This window comes from Chaetodon trifascialis, chromosome 5 (assembly GCF_039877785.1).
Source record: "Chaetodon trifascialis isolate fChaTrf1 chromosome 5, fChaTrf1.hap1, whole genome shotgun sequence".
Taxonomy (NCBI): Eukaryota; Metazoa; Chordata; class Actinopteri; order Chaetodontiformes; family Chaetodontidae; genus Chaetodon; species Chaetodon trifascialis.
Window position 1 is genome coordinate 7,329,841 of NC_092060.1, and position 16,643 is coordinate 7,346,483.

General features: G+C 40.5%; 1 pseudogene; it reads right to left on the minus strand.

Moving 5' to 3' along the window:
- Positions 1 to 4,086: 4,086 nt before the first annotated feature.
- LOC139330930 (piggyBac transposable element-derived protein 4-like) overlaps positions 4,087 to 16,643 on the minus strand; it is an 81,152-nt pseudogene continuing 68,595 nt past the window's right edge.

The window sequence follows — 16,643 nt, forward strand, 5'->3', positions numbered from 1 at the left end:
TCTCCACTTCAGAGTCTCTCCAGGTTCTGTGTATGTGCACCTGTAACAGCATCAACGAAAACTTCTTGATGTTTCACAGTCAGGTGATTGCAACCTCATCCTGAAGAGAGCAGTACAGGCTCCATCCATCTGAAATGACATGCTTCTTCATAAATGGCATACAATAATTGGCTGAACAATCTTAAGAATGGGTCTCATCCCGTCATCTTTGAGGCGTAGCGATACCCGGGAACTCCTGCTGCTTGCCCATCCCCAGTTGTACTAAAATTCTCAATAAGGCAAACATGTTAAAATAAGGACAGTGACATTCACAATAAAATGTTCTGCAGTCAGAGTGTAAGATAGAAAATAATACACAACAAATCTAAATTTCAGGAGTATACTGAGTATACCACAAGAGGAGGAAGGGTCAGATCCAGAAACTCTGGATGTGCAACATCTGCATGTGAATCTGAATGTGTCTTCAAAGCAGCTAGATCAAAAGGGTAAGTTTTGCAGAAAAACACCTGCAGTCTAAAGGCAACAGAAGCAATTTTGACATGAGACAGGAACTCCAGGAAAACGGAATCACTCAGCATCGGATCATCTTCCCAGCCAGGTTGCTGTTGTCTCTGATAAAGTGCAGGTGTAATATTAACTGGGTGACTCAGCATACAGGAATAATCTGCTCAGGTAAAATCACACCTCACAGGGATGGATAGCAGATAATCTATTACTCGTCAGAGGCCTGTGAAAAACCAGATGAACAGATGAATGGATTCTCATTCATTCGTCTTTTTGTTTTTCTTTGCTAATTGTTGGACCCTTATGCCACCTTCCATGATAAAGTTAATGGAATAGCATAGATATAGAATTAAACATGGTTAATGGAAAAAGAAAGACACAAGAAAAACAATAATAGCATTATAGACTTGTGTATTGTTCTCTCAAGTCTGTCACATTTGGATGAAAGCTGGTTTTGTCATATGCTCATCTATAGTCTGGGTTTCATCCAGCATAGTGTCAGGCTAACCTTCTGCTGCTAACAATAGCAGCTCAGAAAGGTGAAGGAAAGCTGGCGAAATGAAATGATATTCATTGCTGAATAAGATGTGGCGTCATCATCTTACAATGAATTGTTTGCCTGGAGTCTCAACCCACCACAATATAATTACATTTTGACATAAGCTTCATATGGTGCTAAACGAACCTATTCTGTGGATTATTTTTTCTTTGTATGTGCAGCAGCATCAAAATATGTTTATCATATGAAATGGTTGATTCTTAACCTCTATACCGCTACTGTTAATACAAAAAACACATTCTCTACATTTAAATATGCGCCTATTTTATATGTAAACAGTGTCAGGTGGTGAGTAATTTTAGAAACATTAATGCCGCATAAACACCTGTCACCGTTGTTGGTGAATATCTTGAAAGGAAGCAGTTCTTATTATCATCATTAAACACATGGCACATTGCTTGGATTAGCAGAGCTGCAATGAATTGCTAATATGTTTCCATTTAGATGACTCATTTTTTTCCTGTAATGGTCTACAACATGAATTATATCTAGTTGCCATAGTATCAGGCTTTTCTATCACTGACAACGGCCTTACATCACTGCTTTTCAAAAATGACCTGCTCCACACTCTTTGCACAAGCGTAGAGGTTCTGAGGAAGGGCTTACACCGATGTTAAAACCAGACATGCCTCTATGGTAGAAAGGACCACCTACGAATATCTGCTGCTGGGTGTTCAATAACTATAATTCGAATAGAGTGCACAATTTGGCCCTCAGTCAATGGACAGTTGTGTTTTATACAAAGGCACCTATTTCACTGTGGAGTGATTTCATGAGCAGGCTTGGGGCATTCATAATAATATGCAAGGTTCTACTATCTTATTACCCTGGAGGATACAGAATCTTTTATTCTTTTTTTATGTCCACATCACAGATTAGACTTTCCAACCTAAAAATGTGGCACAGCATTTTCACTTTGAAAATGTAAAGTGGCCTGAGAAATGAATAGAACCCATATTCCACGAGATGGACGTTGCCTTCACCTTTATTACTAAAATGAAGATGTTTAGGATTTGTGCCACTGGCGTCATGGCTGAAGGCCAAACGCTTTGTCAGCAGTTCAATTAAATCAGCAGTTCATTAAATTTATGAACTTTTTTGCGACGGAAATGTCATTACAAGGACTGGAAAATTCTTGTATGTGCAGTCATTTTACTTTGGACAGGTGGGAGCCCCAGTACTGAGCTAAGAACTAATCACAGTAACTGCTCTGTGGTTGCCAACAAGGACCAACATGAAAGTCTTCATCTACATCATGTCCCCACAACAAGTGGAAAACCTTGACCTCTGCAAGGTCAAGTATGGATTGATTTGTTTCTTCATCAGGTATGCCCTGATGGTAATAAGCTTCAATTGCAGCAATGGACAGTATGAGAAAAAACATTAAAGCATGTAAACCTAATCCAGTAGACAGCTGACATAAAAGTATGAACCTGAAAATAGCATCTAATATGGCACCTTTAAATCCTGTGAAATTGAATGAGCTTCGCTCTGGATGGTTGTCTCATGTTTAAAAGCTATTGGCTAGATTCTGCCCACTCAATTTGTCATCATTATGTCACTGAGTACTTTTACTAGTTTTGAACATCACCTGTTGGCCTGTAAACCATGTTCTGAACTGCTTCATCATGAAAGACAACAACCAACACCACACATTTTTACTCACGAGCCAATACGTAGGTAAATAAGTAAAAATATAAGCACTGTGGAAATTATTGATATCTTTGGCTTCTGGTAAATCTGTAAAAAACCACATTAAACAAAGAAAACATTCAACAGTAGTGTGTATATAGCACCATAGTTTGGGTCAGAAGGATTGAGGGAGACTGTTGTTTATCCCGTGTCCTTTTTGTCTTGATCTTTCTATGCCACTGCTTTTGCCTATTTTTTAATACTTTGGTGACTGTAACAACTTCATTTTCCCCAGTGTGGGATCAATAAACTTTTATCTTGTCATATCTTTTTTTAGATATTTCCAAATCTCCCTGATAATTATTAGGAGAAATGACAACACTGCAATCTGGTTTTATGTCCCCTATTAATCTATAATTAGTTTATGTGTGTCAAGCAATGCAAACTGTATTAATGCATGATTTTTCAGCACACAAGTATCGTACAGTGACTTCCGGAGGCTCTGGTGTCAGCTGTGGACCTCTACAGGACATGTTCAATAATGACAGATCATACACGTCCAATGATGCTTATGAAAAGGGTCTTTCATTAGACCCTCTCTGCCTGGAAGACATCCAGACCTCTCAAAATCCACATGCCCACTTTGTATCCACAGGCACAGAATACATTACACAAATGTTTTACAGAAGCTAATCCCATAGTGATTACCATGGCTGACATCCTCACAGTGTTACAGTAATCTGAAATACATGTTTGGCTCTTTTACCACTATACTAAAATGATGTGCTTTGGTGTCTACCCTGCTGCTGTTTTTCCTGATAAGCCCAGTCACTGTATGTTACAACTGTTGGTCAATGGCTGTCTGTATTTTGCCAACACATGGGTGTTTGTCACAATTTCTAGCCTATATTTCCTTTTCAGTAATGTCTTGCTTTCCTGTGGATCACTGGTCATGATGTTCTGTCAGCTGGGTGAATTATAGTCAATTGGTTGCATAATCAACCCACACATTCATCATAGATGCTGTTCCCCATGGCAACCCCGTTAAATAAATTAGTCCCTCACTCGTTTCTGCCTCACTCTGATTCCTGCTTCGCCCTTTAATTCTCTCTGTTGCTTGATCTGTCTCTTTCTCTGTCCCTCTCTGTCACTCCTGGTTGCTGTTCTTGTCTTTATCTGTCCCTCAGTCATTTTCACAGTTTCCAGCTTTCTATTTCTATTGCTCACTGTGTCCTTTCTTGTCCATTTTCTGTTAGTTCCCTGTTGTCTGCCTCTGGGTGTCCTGTGTCTTCCTCTATCTGTCCATCTATCTGTCTAGACATCCTCCCACCTCACGAGTGCTCTGTCTCCCTTTGCTTTCACCCTCTTTGGCTTTGTCTTTCTCCCGTTTGTCACTTTATCTGTCCTTTCTTCTCTGTCTCTCCAGTCTCCAGACAGTGGAGCAGACAGACATACTGGGAGCTGGAAGCGGTGTCTAATGGAGACACATTAACACAATGTTACTGATGCTCTGAAGACATTAATTCAGGCTCCAGAGAGCAACAGAGTTCACTGATGGCTTTGAGTAACTGCTCACACTCCCTCTGATTAAATAGTCATACTGAAAGTTCGAAGTGTTTCCAGGGGCCTCAAAGTTGAATTTAAGATGCCAAAATGAATATTTTGTGTTGTTCTTCTCAGCAGTATATTGCATTCACATTAAAAATGCACACTGCCACCTTGTTATTTTCACTGTGTTGTTTAATTGCAGCCAATTAAGGAAAATCGTCCTTTATATCTGTTATGAGAACAGCTATAAAATCTTGTACCGCATGACAATTTTGCACCAAATGAGTGTCCAAAATCTCAATTTATTGCTCAGTACATTACTTAATGTACTTTAGGGGGTAACACTTGAACAAGCGGTTGTTTTTGAACACAGCCTCAGTTGCCCTTCTCAGGCACATCAAGCTAAAACTAACTAGGTGTTGATCCAGCATTATGGAGGCTGTCGCTATAATGCAGCACAGTCAATGACTGTTTTATTCAACTGTAAGACTGTTAGTCAGCACTGCAGCAGCCTTTTCTGTTTTATATCACTGTAAACTGAAGTCAGTAAGACAACCTAAGATGTTTGAAGAGGTCATCTTGGGATCTTAGAAATTGAGGTGGGAACATTTCAGTCCATGACATTTAAACAATTATGGGTAGATCAAATATTAAAATCAGTACAACACAATTCAAAAATGCAGGCTTCAAAATGGTCATAAAGTGAAATCATCACCTTTCTAAAACAGTTTGAACAAAGGAAGGATTTACTGCAGCCTCTTGCATTATTGTGAAGACAAGAACACCCCTGTTTGCAGTATGCCGTTATCCTGAGATCACATATTAATTATTTTATTATCTGGAGAAAACAAAGTTCATTTTCTCCAGATAATGGGTTAATTTATGCCATTATATTGAGAAAACAAGAGGCAGACTTCTGCCAGAAATTAAAAAAAAAAAAAAAAAAAGACAATCAACCTGCTATCAATACAATTTTGTTTCCTCTTATCATTCGTAATGCCTGACATCTGGAGCAACTGATTTAAGATGTAAATGTCAAACCACGTATCACTGATCAACACATCAGACTGTACTTCAGTCTCACTTATTTATACACATCAACACACGTTATTACACAACTGAAACACCCACCAATGTGGATGTAAAAAGCAATCTTACAACAGACAGCAAAGGTTCATAAAAAGTTCATATGGTTTTCTTTGTGACTTCCAAACCCTCCCACAGAGCAGTGTGTCCGCTATGGTCCACTCTTATGAATCTCATGAAGCTGTTTTCCTGTGATAATGGGTTACTTAATCTTATTATCTTGAGAAATCGGCTGTTTGTTTTCTCAAGATAATGAGATAAATTAACCCGTTATCATGAGAAAACAAGCCTTGTTATCTCAAGATAACTAAATACTGTGATTAACTTGTGATCTTGAGATCATGGCATCGAAAACATAACTTAAAGGAAGGCTGTTTTGACTTCTGCAGGTCTCTGACCTCGCTGAACATTTTCCTTTCAACGCCATGTGACAACATAAACAGATAGCATGTACAATGGCATGTAATGCAATATAATAGCACTGTAATGAATGCTACACCGCATCAGAGAAAGAGTTAACTCATTCGTGATGCTGCAGTTTTTTAAATGACTCATACGTTGGAAGTAAACATCTTCCAGTACAGGCTAGTCTAATGTAAGACCACGATAAATTGCATTACATTGTACACATATTTATTTTTTCAAATTATTTAGATTCCTGTCTTGATGAGGAACTTCTTACCTTCCATTGGAGATGGAGTGCAATCTGCCCTCCACAACTCCACAACAATTTCATATTCAATGGAAGTCTGGTCATATTCATATTGTTAATTAATAAATAAATGATATTAAAGCAAGTGTGAGTGTGAATGGTTGTGTGTATGTGCCCTGCGATCGGCTGGCGACCGGTCCAGGGTGTACCCCGCCTCCCGCCCATTGACAGCCGAGATAGGCTCCGGCCCCCCTGCGACCCCGAAAGGAATAAGCGGTATAGAAAATGGATGGATGGATGGATGGATGGATGATATTAAAGCAGCCAAACCAACAATGAATGTATCCTTACTGACAAGTATGGTGCATGTACCCAAAGTGTGATATATCCTACTCCTCTGTACCACACATTTTAGTTTATCTTGACTCAATCCCATACACACCGTTCTGCTGCCCCAAATGCTCACCAGAACACCAAATCTAGATTAATCCGCCACTGAAAATAGCTGGTCCACATATGCACCACTTGCTAAAACCTACACTGACGACCTGCTTTATGACATTGCTTAGCCTTTTTAAAATATGAAACCATACATTTGTGAGCTTTTTTCAGAGACATACAGAGAGACAGAGGGAAGGTTGATATTCAGAGATAGTCTAACATTGTTGTTTTTGGCCTTTTTTATTTTTTATTTTTCTATTGTATTATTGTGTATTGTTTGTTTGCAATGTAGAATAACAGATATCAGATTTCAGAAATGAACTGAAATTAATATACTGCCTGTAATCCATTTTTAAGAAGATAAAAATATATCATTTCATTTGTTTAAAAGGCACTGTAATTGCCCAAAATAGCTGGGGAAATAGTGCATTTGTTGAGGACTATTTTAAGCAGTATAATAATCCACGTTTGGTGTTTGCTGTGTGTTTCTTTTGTAGATTAGCACAAACTCTTGTGCGTTGTAGCGTGTGTTTTGCCATTGAGAACGATGTAAGGGTAATCACTAGCTTCAAGACTGACTTCAGTTATCAAAGGTTAGGGTGCTGCTAACGTAGCTTTTGGTACTTAACACCACAAGTTGCAGTAGAACCCAAACATTCTGTGTAGTACTTTTCTGACTTGCAAATGATTTAGTGCATGTTTGAGGGAAATGCCAGCATTCACAAATATTAAGCTGTGTTCATTTTGCAGTTTTACACGAAGCAAGTGGTGTTTTGCCACATAGCACAATTAGCTAACACCAACCACTAGCTTCTAGTTAGCAATCAGCATGGTCTTCATATGCAAACTCAGCGACCAGGTCGGTCAAGCGATACATACACAGATGCTCCGCCGGGTTTAAGCTTCGGGAATTTGTGAAACTAATGCATTTGGAAATATTTTCTAAACTGTAGAAAAACTATGTATGTTAGAAAAACTAACTAAAAACTAACTCCATTTAAATTGCATGTTTAACAGTTTTAAAAATAATAATAATAATCATCATCAGGGATGGCTGGCAACCGGTTCAGGGTGTACCCCGCCTCTCGCCCATTGTAGCTGGGATAGGCTCCAGCCCCCCGTAACCCCGAAAGGGATAGGCGGTATAGATAATGGATGGATGGATCATCAGGGATTAATCCCTAAACCCCCTATTAGGTAGGTACTGATAAACACGTCTGAACACTTTCTACCATAACATAGGCCTTATCAATTTTGGTGAAGTGTCACATTCTGCGTCTGCCACTGACACACAATACTTCTTAATCAGCTCATTTAGTTTGGGTCTGTGCTGAAAAGGCTGTAGGCTTGATAGGTGGCTCTGAAAAGTTTGCATCTTGCAGCTTCACAGAGGACAGCTGCTGTAGTCATTTCAGACTCTAATATGTATCACAGAAGACATCAACGCAATTTCACAGAAAGTAAAGCATCACAACATCCGTAGAAACTTCTGAAAAAGCATAAATCTGCTTCTCTGTTGTCTATCTGTGTTGTGGCTACATACCAAGCACGCAGCAAAAACTCTCACAATGGATTTATAGTCATGTGACTCCTGTCAGCGATAACACATAATGAGGATAACTGTCTGAAATTATTTATTTTGCTTACTAGAATGAATTATTGAATGTCTATTAAAGATGGCTGAATGATGAAGTGGTTTTGGACTCATCATAGAAGGAAAAGCATGTGTAATTCATGGTAATGGTGATTTGGTTCCATTTAAGTGTCCCAGTAAGCCATGACTCATCATATATAACACCAGGTCCTGGAACTGACATACCTAAAGGGAATGCATCCATTACATCTGTGCTGTCCTGCTAGGACATGTCAAAATGTCTGCCATAATAAAGGTCTAATGCTAACTGGATAATGCCCAGACTACAGCTGTACTTGTAAGTTCTTTTTTAAAGACTGTCCATCTTTTGAAAGAAAGGAAAAAAATCACACAGTATTCCTCCTACAAATGAGAAGTTAAGCCCATAAGCAACAAAACAAACCAGTATGATTTTACTGGGACAGCCTTTTTAGGTCTAGTATGACCACTAGCGTATGGTGCCTAATGCTGACTAGCATTAGCTAAGTTTAAAGCGATATTGCTGTGAAACTTGTTCTCTATTTGCACTAATGTTACCTTACACTTTGCCTAGAAAGTCCACAGTAGCCGCTGTTCACCAAAAGCATGTGACGTTATGATGTAGCTGTGAGCAGAAACTACACATACACCTTTAACCCTTGTGTTACTGTATGTTCACTTTTTGGACTACTTTGGTACTGTTGGGGTCAAATTGACCTGGGACATTATTGTTGGTTTTAAAAGAAATACAAAAATAAAAATTAACATAAAAAACTCCAACATAGATTATCTTTATCTCAATTCCAAGCAATATAGATAAGATAAATGATAAATGTTTTCAATTAATCTCTGCTAGATAACATTTAACCATGGAAGTGTCATTCGTTTTTTTGTGATAAAATGATAATGTATGTAAGAAAAATCCACTATAATAAAGCCTTGGGTGGTATTTATGCTTATCTATGAAAAAAATAAATGAAACAATGTTTTCATTGATGTTTTTTATTTTAAAGTTATATTCTCAATTGATTTTCATCTTTATCTTATAATCAAAGCCGGAGAGCAAAAACAGGTGAATAACAACAAAGGGAACACGAACCAAACTCTGACTGTTACATGAATTACTGAATGAATTGAATTGAATTGAGTGAATTGAACGAATGAATGAATAAATGAATGAATATATGAATGAATCGTTATGAAATACAAATAGAACACATAGAGCACAGAACCTTGAAGGAAACGTGCACTAAACAACACGTGATGCACAGAACTTGAGTGTGTGTGTGTCTACTACATAAGTACTTTTTGCATTTGCTGCATGTGGTTTGTGTCACAGCATGAAGGAAGTGTGTGTTTACCACAGATGTAGTTTTTGCATTTGTGGCATGTGGTCTGTGTCTTTGAGTCCTTTGAGGGACCACACAGTTTGCAGCGTTTCCTCTTGCTGCCACCAGCTGCCCTCTGGAATAATGAAAAGGCTTTATTAGTTCATGAATTCTTTTTTCCACCACATTTCCTAATACTCTGAAAGCAGGAGCCTCTTGCATCCTCCTCACCATGGCAAGAGAAGCTGTGGTTTTGAGCAAATGTTGTCTCCTCTGTATGTGTGGTGTCACCAGTGCCTTGCCTAGCTCCTCCAGAAAAAGGTGTCTTCTTTGAAGCTTCTTTTGGTTCCAGTCTGGGTTAATTGCCGCCCAGATTGCAAACGCATTGTAGGCCGAGACATCCAGGATATTGAAGAAGATCACAAGTGGCCACCGCAAAGTTCTTCTTTGGCAGCCGTAGCAGGACAGCAGTTTGTCCAGATTGTCTACCCCTCCTTTGGTGGCGTTATAATGGAGTATGATCTCTGCCTTACAGTCATCCCGGTCACTGATCCTTCCATCCCTATGGAGGGTGCTCATGAGCACTACATTTTTGCTTTTCTTGGGTATGTAGGATACCAGAGCAGTGTTTGCCGTAAACACAAAGTCAGAGGAGTGGACTGGCCTGCTCTTTACAGTTAAGAGCTGAGGTGGGATCTCGTTCTTGTTTTATCTTAGAGTTCCTACCATTGTCAGCTTTCTTTCCAGAAGCTCCTGTCCCAGGCTGTAAGATGTGAAAAAAATGATCACAGGTGATGTTGTGGCCACTGAGGCCCTGTGACATATCCAGCACCACCCGTGCCCCCTGGTTTCTCTCAGGGATAAATTTGCATGTCCCATGCATAAGATGAAAAGGCATCACAGGCAGTCCAGATTTTAAATCCGTACCTCACTGGTTTGGAGGGTATATACTGCCTGAAGGGGCAACGGCCTCTAAACCCCACAAGCTGTTCATCTATGGTCACATTGGGCCCAGGGTTGTAAAAAAGGGGAAGCCGTTCCACCCACTTGTCCCACACAATTGCTGCCAACTTGTCACCTCGCCGTCTAGCCGGGCTAGATTCCCGGTCATCAAATCTGAAGACCCTCGAGAAAATATGGAAGCTCTCCAGTGACATTGTGGCTCCAAAAATCACTCTCCCTGTCTCAGCATCCCACAGATTTTCAGTCGACTCCCCTCTTGACCTATACACACCTGCAAGGATGAGGATCCCAAAGTAGGCATGTAAATGTACATTGTCCATCTCTTTCCAGTGCTCCCTGAAGACGCGTCTCCCCTCAAGGTTGGTCATATCCAGAATGATTTTCTGAATCGAGTCAGGAATCAGCAACGCTGTGGGGCTCTTACAGTGGCTAGCTGTGGGGCTCCTCCTGTGTCTAGCTGTGGGGCTCCTCTTGTGGCTAGCTGTGGAGCTACTCCTGTGGCTAGTTGTGGGGCTCTTACAGCAGCTTACTGTGGGGCTCTTCCTGTGGCTAGCTGTGGGGCTCTTACAGCAGCTTACTGTGGGGCTCCTCCTGTGGCTAGCTGTGGGGCTCTTACAGAGGCTTACTGTGGGGCTCCTCCTGTGGCTAGCTGTGGGGCTCTTACAGCGGCTTACTGTGGGGCTCCTCCTGTGGCTAGCTGTCCTTCTGGTGCATGCTCCGAGTCAAAATCATCTTCAGATTCACTTTCATACTCTATTTCTACATATTGCTCATATTGCTGGTGGAGATTGCGGGTGAAGTGACCTATGATGTATGATATATCTGGTACAGGTTCCAATGCTTCAGAGGGTAAAAAGAGCGGGAAAACTTGTATTGTGTGTGTGTGTGTGTGTGTGTGTGTGTGTGTCTGTCTGTCTGTCTGTCTGTCTGTCTGAAAAAGAGTGAGAAAGCTTGTATTGTGTGTGTGTGTGTGTGTGTGTGTGTGTGTGTGTGTGTGTGTGTGTGAGAGAGAGAGAGAGAGAGAGAGAGAGAGAGAGAGAGAGAGAGAGAGAGAGAGAGAGAGACTAGGTATTTATCACGTTGTGGGGACAAAAATCTGTTTACAGTCACATTGTTGGGACTCACCTGCCTTATGGGGACAAAATGCAAGTCCCCACAAGTGAAAAAAAAACAACGTGCGTGTGTGTCTTAGTGTGTGTGTGTTTCTGTGGGTGTGTGTCAGTGTGTGTGTGTGTGTGTGTGTGTGTGTGTGTGTGTGTGTGTGTGTGTGTGTGTGTGTGTGTGTGTGTGTGTGTTTGTGTTTGTGTGTGTGTGTCTGTCAGGCGTTGTATGCATGTGGGTCAAATTGACCCGAACATCCTATGAAGGACATAAATGTGTAGGGGGTATTGTATCAGGTAAAGTCTTTTTTTTTTTTTTTTTCACATGTTCGTCACATAAAATAAGCCAAGGCCATGGAGTTTCAGGTCAAAATGTCACATCTTTGTATCATTTTTCTTTTTGTAAAAATTTGAAACCGGTCAATTTGACCCGAACACCACATAATAAGGGTTAAATGACAGCAGCTTTTACACCATAATAGTTTTACTTTCAAGACATGCTAACTTAAATACTATATGACGGATTGGGCAGGGATGTCAAAACTGATCATATTTAATTCCTTCTTGTCCTTCTGTCCTACCTTTTGCCTATGTCCACCAAAAACGTTTCCTTCAGCCTTCATAATTCCAATGTTTGTTTATAACTCTTAGAAGTGGAACCCTTTCTGAGCTCCATCCATCCATCCATTTTCTATGCCGCTTATCCCTTTCGGGGTCGCGAGGGGGCCCCGGGGCCTATCTCGGCTGTCAGCGGGTGGGAGGCGGGGTACACCCTGGACCGGTCACCAGCCGATCGCAGGGCACATACACACACACCTAGGGGCAATTTAGAGTCACCAATCAACCTAATGAGCATGTTTTTGGTCTGTGGGAGGAAGCCGGAGTACCCAGAGAGAACCCACGCATGCACGGGAAGAACATGCAAACTTCACACAGAAAGGCCCAATCGGGAAACGAACCTGCGACCTTCTTGCTGTGAGGCACGCGCACTACCTGCTGCGCCACCATGCAGCCCCCTTTCCGAGCTCATCAGTATCAAAAAAATATACATGTCCATACAATTTCCAAAATCAAATGATTGTTGTCTATTGAATGCTGTAGATATGCCCGCACAGCCACAGCTCACTGTAGCTGAAAAATTCATCTTGTTTAGAGGACCTTTATTAGCTGAGCTCATGTCATCATCTGTCCAGTTTTCAGAAGCTGCAGTTTCCCTCAGCTCTACAGAGTTTTATAGTGTCCATTAACCTCTCTTTCTTTAATTTCATAGTGTCATTTCCAGAAGATTTTTTCAGCAAAATAAGCTGTGACAAACCCAGCATTTGCCACCTGCCCAGCAGGTACTTGAATACGTGCATAAAATATGTTTACTGAAACATGGCCAGTGGGTCTAAACTGGTTAGCCTAGTTCTGGGTATGGCCCTGCATATTTGGCACACAAATTCATTTTTATTTTCTAAGATGGACACTTCAGTGATTGAGTTTAGCCCTCTTGAGCAAGAACATAGCAGAGCATTTTGCAGCTTAAGATATTTCTCCCAGTTGTGAGTGAAAAGTGAAAATCCATATTTTGACTTAGATTCATCAGTTAGCCAGAAACACAGCTACAAATAAATGCTAATGCTGCTCCATGTCATCTGGATGTATACCAAAGTGTTTGTGAACAAGTTTATCATATCAACCTTAAATATCGTCGCTGTCCGATAAAAAGCACGTATCTCCAAAACTTGTTTTTTTTCAGGAGCATGAAAAAAGTGTTTTACTCATCAATTAACTTACAAATTAAACCCAAAACACAGTAATTAGACACACTTAGGACTCGAAATGAAAACCTATAGTTACATGGTGATTAGCAACCCGTTTAGTCTTTTAATTGGATTTACGTGCGTTGTTGTGAGTGACATTGGACATACGTATTTTTTAAATAATGCGTTCCAATGATGTCCGGTCATTTACGAGCCTCGAGTCTCCCGTTCATGTCCCACTAATACTGTATTAACGCACATGCATCAATCTGACTCCGTTCAAGGAAATCACAGAGTTTATCGTCTATCCCTTGCTTAAAACCTAACGTTATTTACCCAAAGATATCATCTAAACCCCTGTCATAATTTCTCTGTTCCTGCGTAACACTGCACCACACAAATTACTGCAGAAACTTACCTTTCGGCCTACGTGTATTGGTGGGCTATTAAGATGCTTTGTTACAAGAAACGGTGCAGTGTTTCCTCCTGAACAGATACATTTGGCATCGCTCGATGCAAGGACAACATTAGCCTAGCGTTAGATGCTATAATAAGTCTGCCAAGTACTGACGGTATACGGTCTGTGTTTACGGACATGACAAATCATCTGATATACAGGCTAAGGTTAGCTAGCAGTTAGCCCTCAGGATTGAGTTGTACAGAACGAAAATATGTGAAATACTACATGCAAATGACAATCGTGAATGTCTGTTAACTAGTTGAAAACTTGAACACAGTTGTCATACAATAGATTGACATACGCGCATACGGGAGATACGCGCATTGATGGACACTTCTGACACCCAATGGAGATACGTGTTAAATATATGATGTAATAAAACGTCTTTCCATTGGTCACTTGGATCCCCAATGCTACCTGTTGCTGGGGGAGAATGTGAATATTCCTTAGCCAATGGAAAGTCAAAATCGTTAAAAGTGGAGATACGTGTTTTTTATCGGACAGCGACAATATGATTATATATATTAACCTTTTCCTGCTGAAGGTGACCACAGGCTTTCACATAATAGTCAACTGCCCTGCACACCAGTCCACCACCCCATCCTCTGAAACTCTTACTACAAAGCTTCCACCAACCAATGGCTATAGCAGCAAAAGGAAAGATTCATGTTGTAATTATCTGTAGGATAGTAACCCTTCTTAGTGAAATTACCTCTCCAGGAAGGCAAAAAAATGGTCACTTCATGAACTGCTGACTTTTGAAGACACTAGGCTTCCATCCAATGCCCATCCTCTGTTTTCTTTCACACTTCAGAGCAAGACATCCCAGATTAAAGACCTCTTCTTTGGAAAGTTGCCATACTAGAATCACTTTACAGCCTTGGAGTGAGAAGTCGGGAAAAAAAAGGAAGAAGCCATTTTGGCTGTTAATCTTGCCCAGCATGCCTCACTGATTCTGGAAGGCATTTCTCTGGTGGCTGCCTTATTTGTTTCATCATCAAAAAGCTCTTTAGAAGGATTTGCTCCGTTTGGCTTGACTCTACAGGGAAGACCAGGGTTAGAAGGGAGAAAGAGGCAGAGCAGATTTGGACAGAGTTGGGAAAACATGTGCAGGGTCCCCTTTTCAACAACCAGGGCTGTGCTGAAAAGATGGCTGGCTGTTAAAAGAAGAAGGGAGGTGAAACAGAAGAGAGGGGACATGGGAAGGGGAAGGGGAGAGAGGGCTGGCCAGTTTTATTAGAATAGAGATCTTGGCAAGTGGCAAGACAGGCATAAAAAAGTCATGACAAGAAAGATATAATTATCTGCGACAAAAAAAGGAGATTTAAGATGAAAAACATTTCCCTTTATCCTTAAACACCTCCCTATTAAAAGTATGTATTTTCCATATTTGAACTTCTTCAACTGAATTTGGCAAAAAGCCCTATCTAAGCCTGCTGTAACTCCACTAATAAGCACATTTTAAAGTCTTTACTTTTCATGGAAAATCCATTAGCCTCCGACAGCTGCTAAAATGTTCATCCCCATAATGTCCGGATTTACAGTCAAAGCAACAAAGATAAAAATTTCATAAAGTTTTTCGATCTCCTCAGTCTTCTTTCAATAGAAATGGAGCTGGCTAAAGTGTCATCTCATGCTGATAGGTGTGAAATTTGATTAGTCATTGACTAGTAGCAAAATCTTTGACAGTGCTGATTTTTGACGGAAAGGAATTACAACAATGTAAAACAGGAAGCTGCTGTCCATTATTTGTTGTGTTACACAATATATTTTTTTATTTAATCAGCTTCTCTGTGGGAGTATAAACTGCTCCATGAAAGGTGCGTGAATTGTAGACAGTTATGAGACAGCTTCAATGCCACAAATTATTGGTAAAATAACTATAACTATGTAAAGTTATGGTCTAGTTAGAACCAAGCCAACTAGCTTGTTAACTGAACAAAGGAACAAGGTTAACAAGGTTTGTGGACAGTTCGAAGACTATTGGCTGGTTTCTTGGTGGGTCATGTGTCAGCGGTTTGCTTACCACATAGCTCAACAACTGGCCTTGCAAATAGTCACCAGGTTGCTATACTTCTTGAACCATTTATTTCAGATGCACAGATTAACTTCACTGTGCCTCTTTTTACTGTGACCATGGCAATAATGTCCTGCTGAAATAAAATTGCAATCTTTTTGTATGTGTGGCATTTGTTCTGCTCCAGTCAAGTCTTGGTAATGTTGCATGCACGTATGAACTTTTGACTTGCATACATTTTACAATTCAGTGATAATACTCCCAGAAGCATCATAACTTCCCTTCCTTTGGGGATTTATGACTTGACTCAGGTTGTTAGATCAATGTCAAAATGTAATGTTTGCAATTCTGTACTAATAAAGCTATTACATCTGTGGTTGTGAGGAGGTAAGGACATTTACAGTACGGTAAAGAAATGTATATAAGTATTGTTTTTTTTTTTTCGCTCGAGCAGCACAAAAAAGATGGACAGGTCTTTGAAGACACACATGAGAGGGAGCACAGAAGAAGTGATGAGAGAGGAAGTGACAGAAAGGGGGAGAAAAGTAGAGAGGGACAGAGTCACCATTACCCCTAATGGAGCAGGCTTCTCCAATGCTTTTCCCCCTGATTACACTAATGACCAATTTGAAGCAGCTTAAGAGCCACTTTTGAGTCTCTCTCTCTTTCTCTCCTTTTCTCCTCTTCCTCTCCATCCACTCTCTTTCTTGCTCTCCCTTATGCCTCGTCCCCCTTTCTTATCTCTCTTCTCTCTTGTTCTCGGTTGAGAGATGATATATCTACCTCTGTGTCTGTGTGTGTTCTCCAGCTAGCTGCCCATTCGTCTGTATCAAATATACAAAGTGCCGCACAGAGAGAGAAGAATATGGAGAGAGAGAAAGCAAGAGTGAGAATGGAAGAGAGGGGAAAGAGCAAAACACAATGAAAGAGGATCACAGAAAAAATTGTACACGGGAGTAGGTACAGCAGGAGGCAGACAGGAGTTTTCTAAAGCAA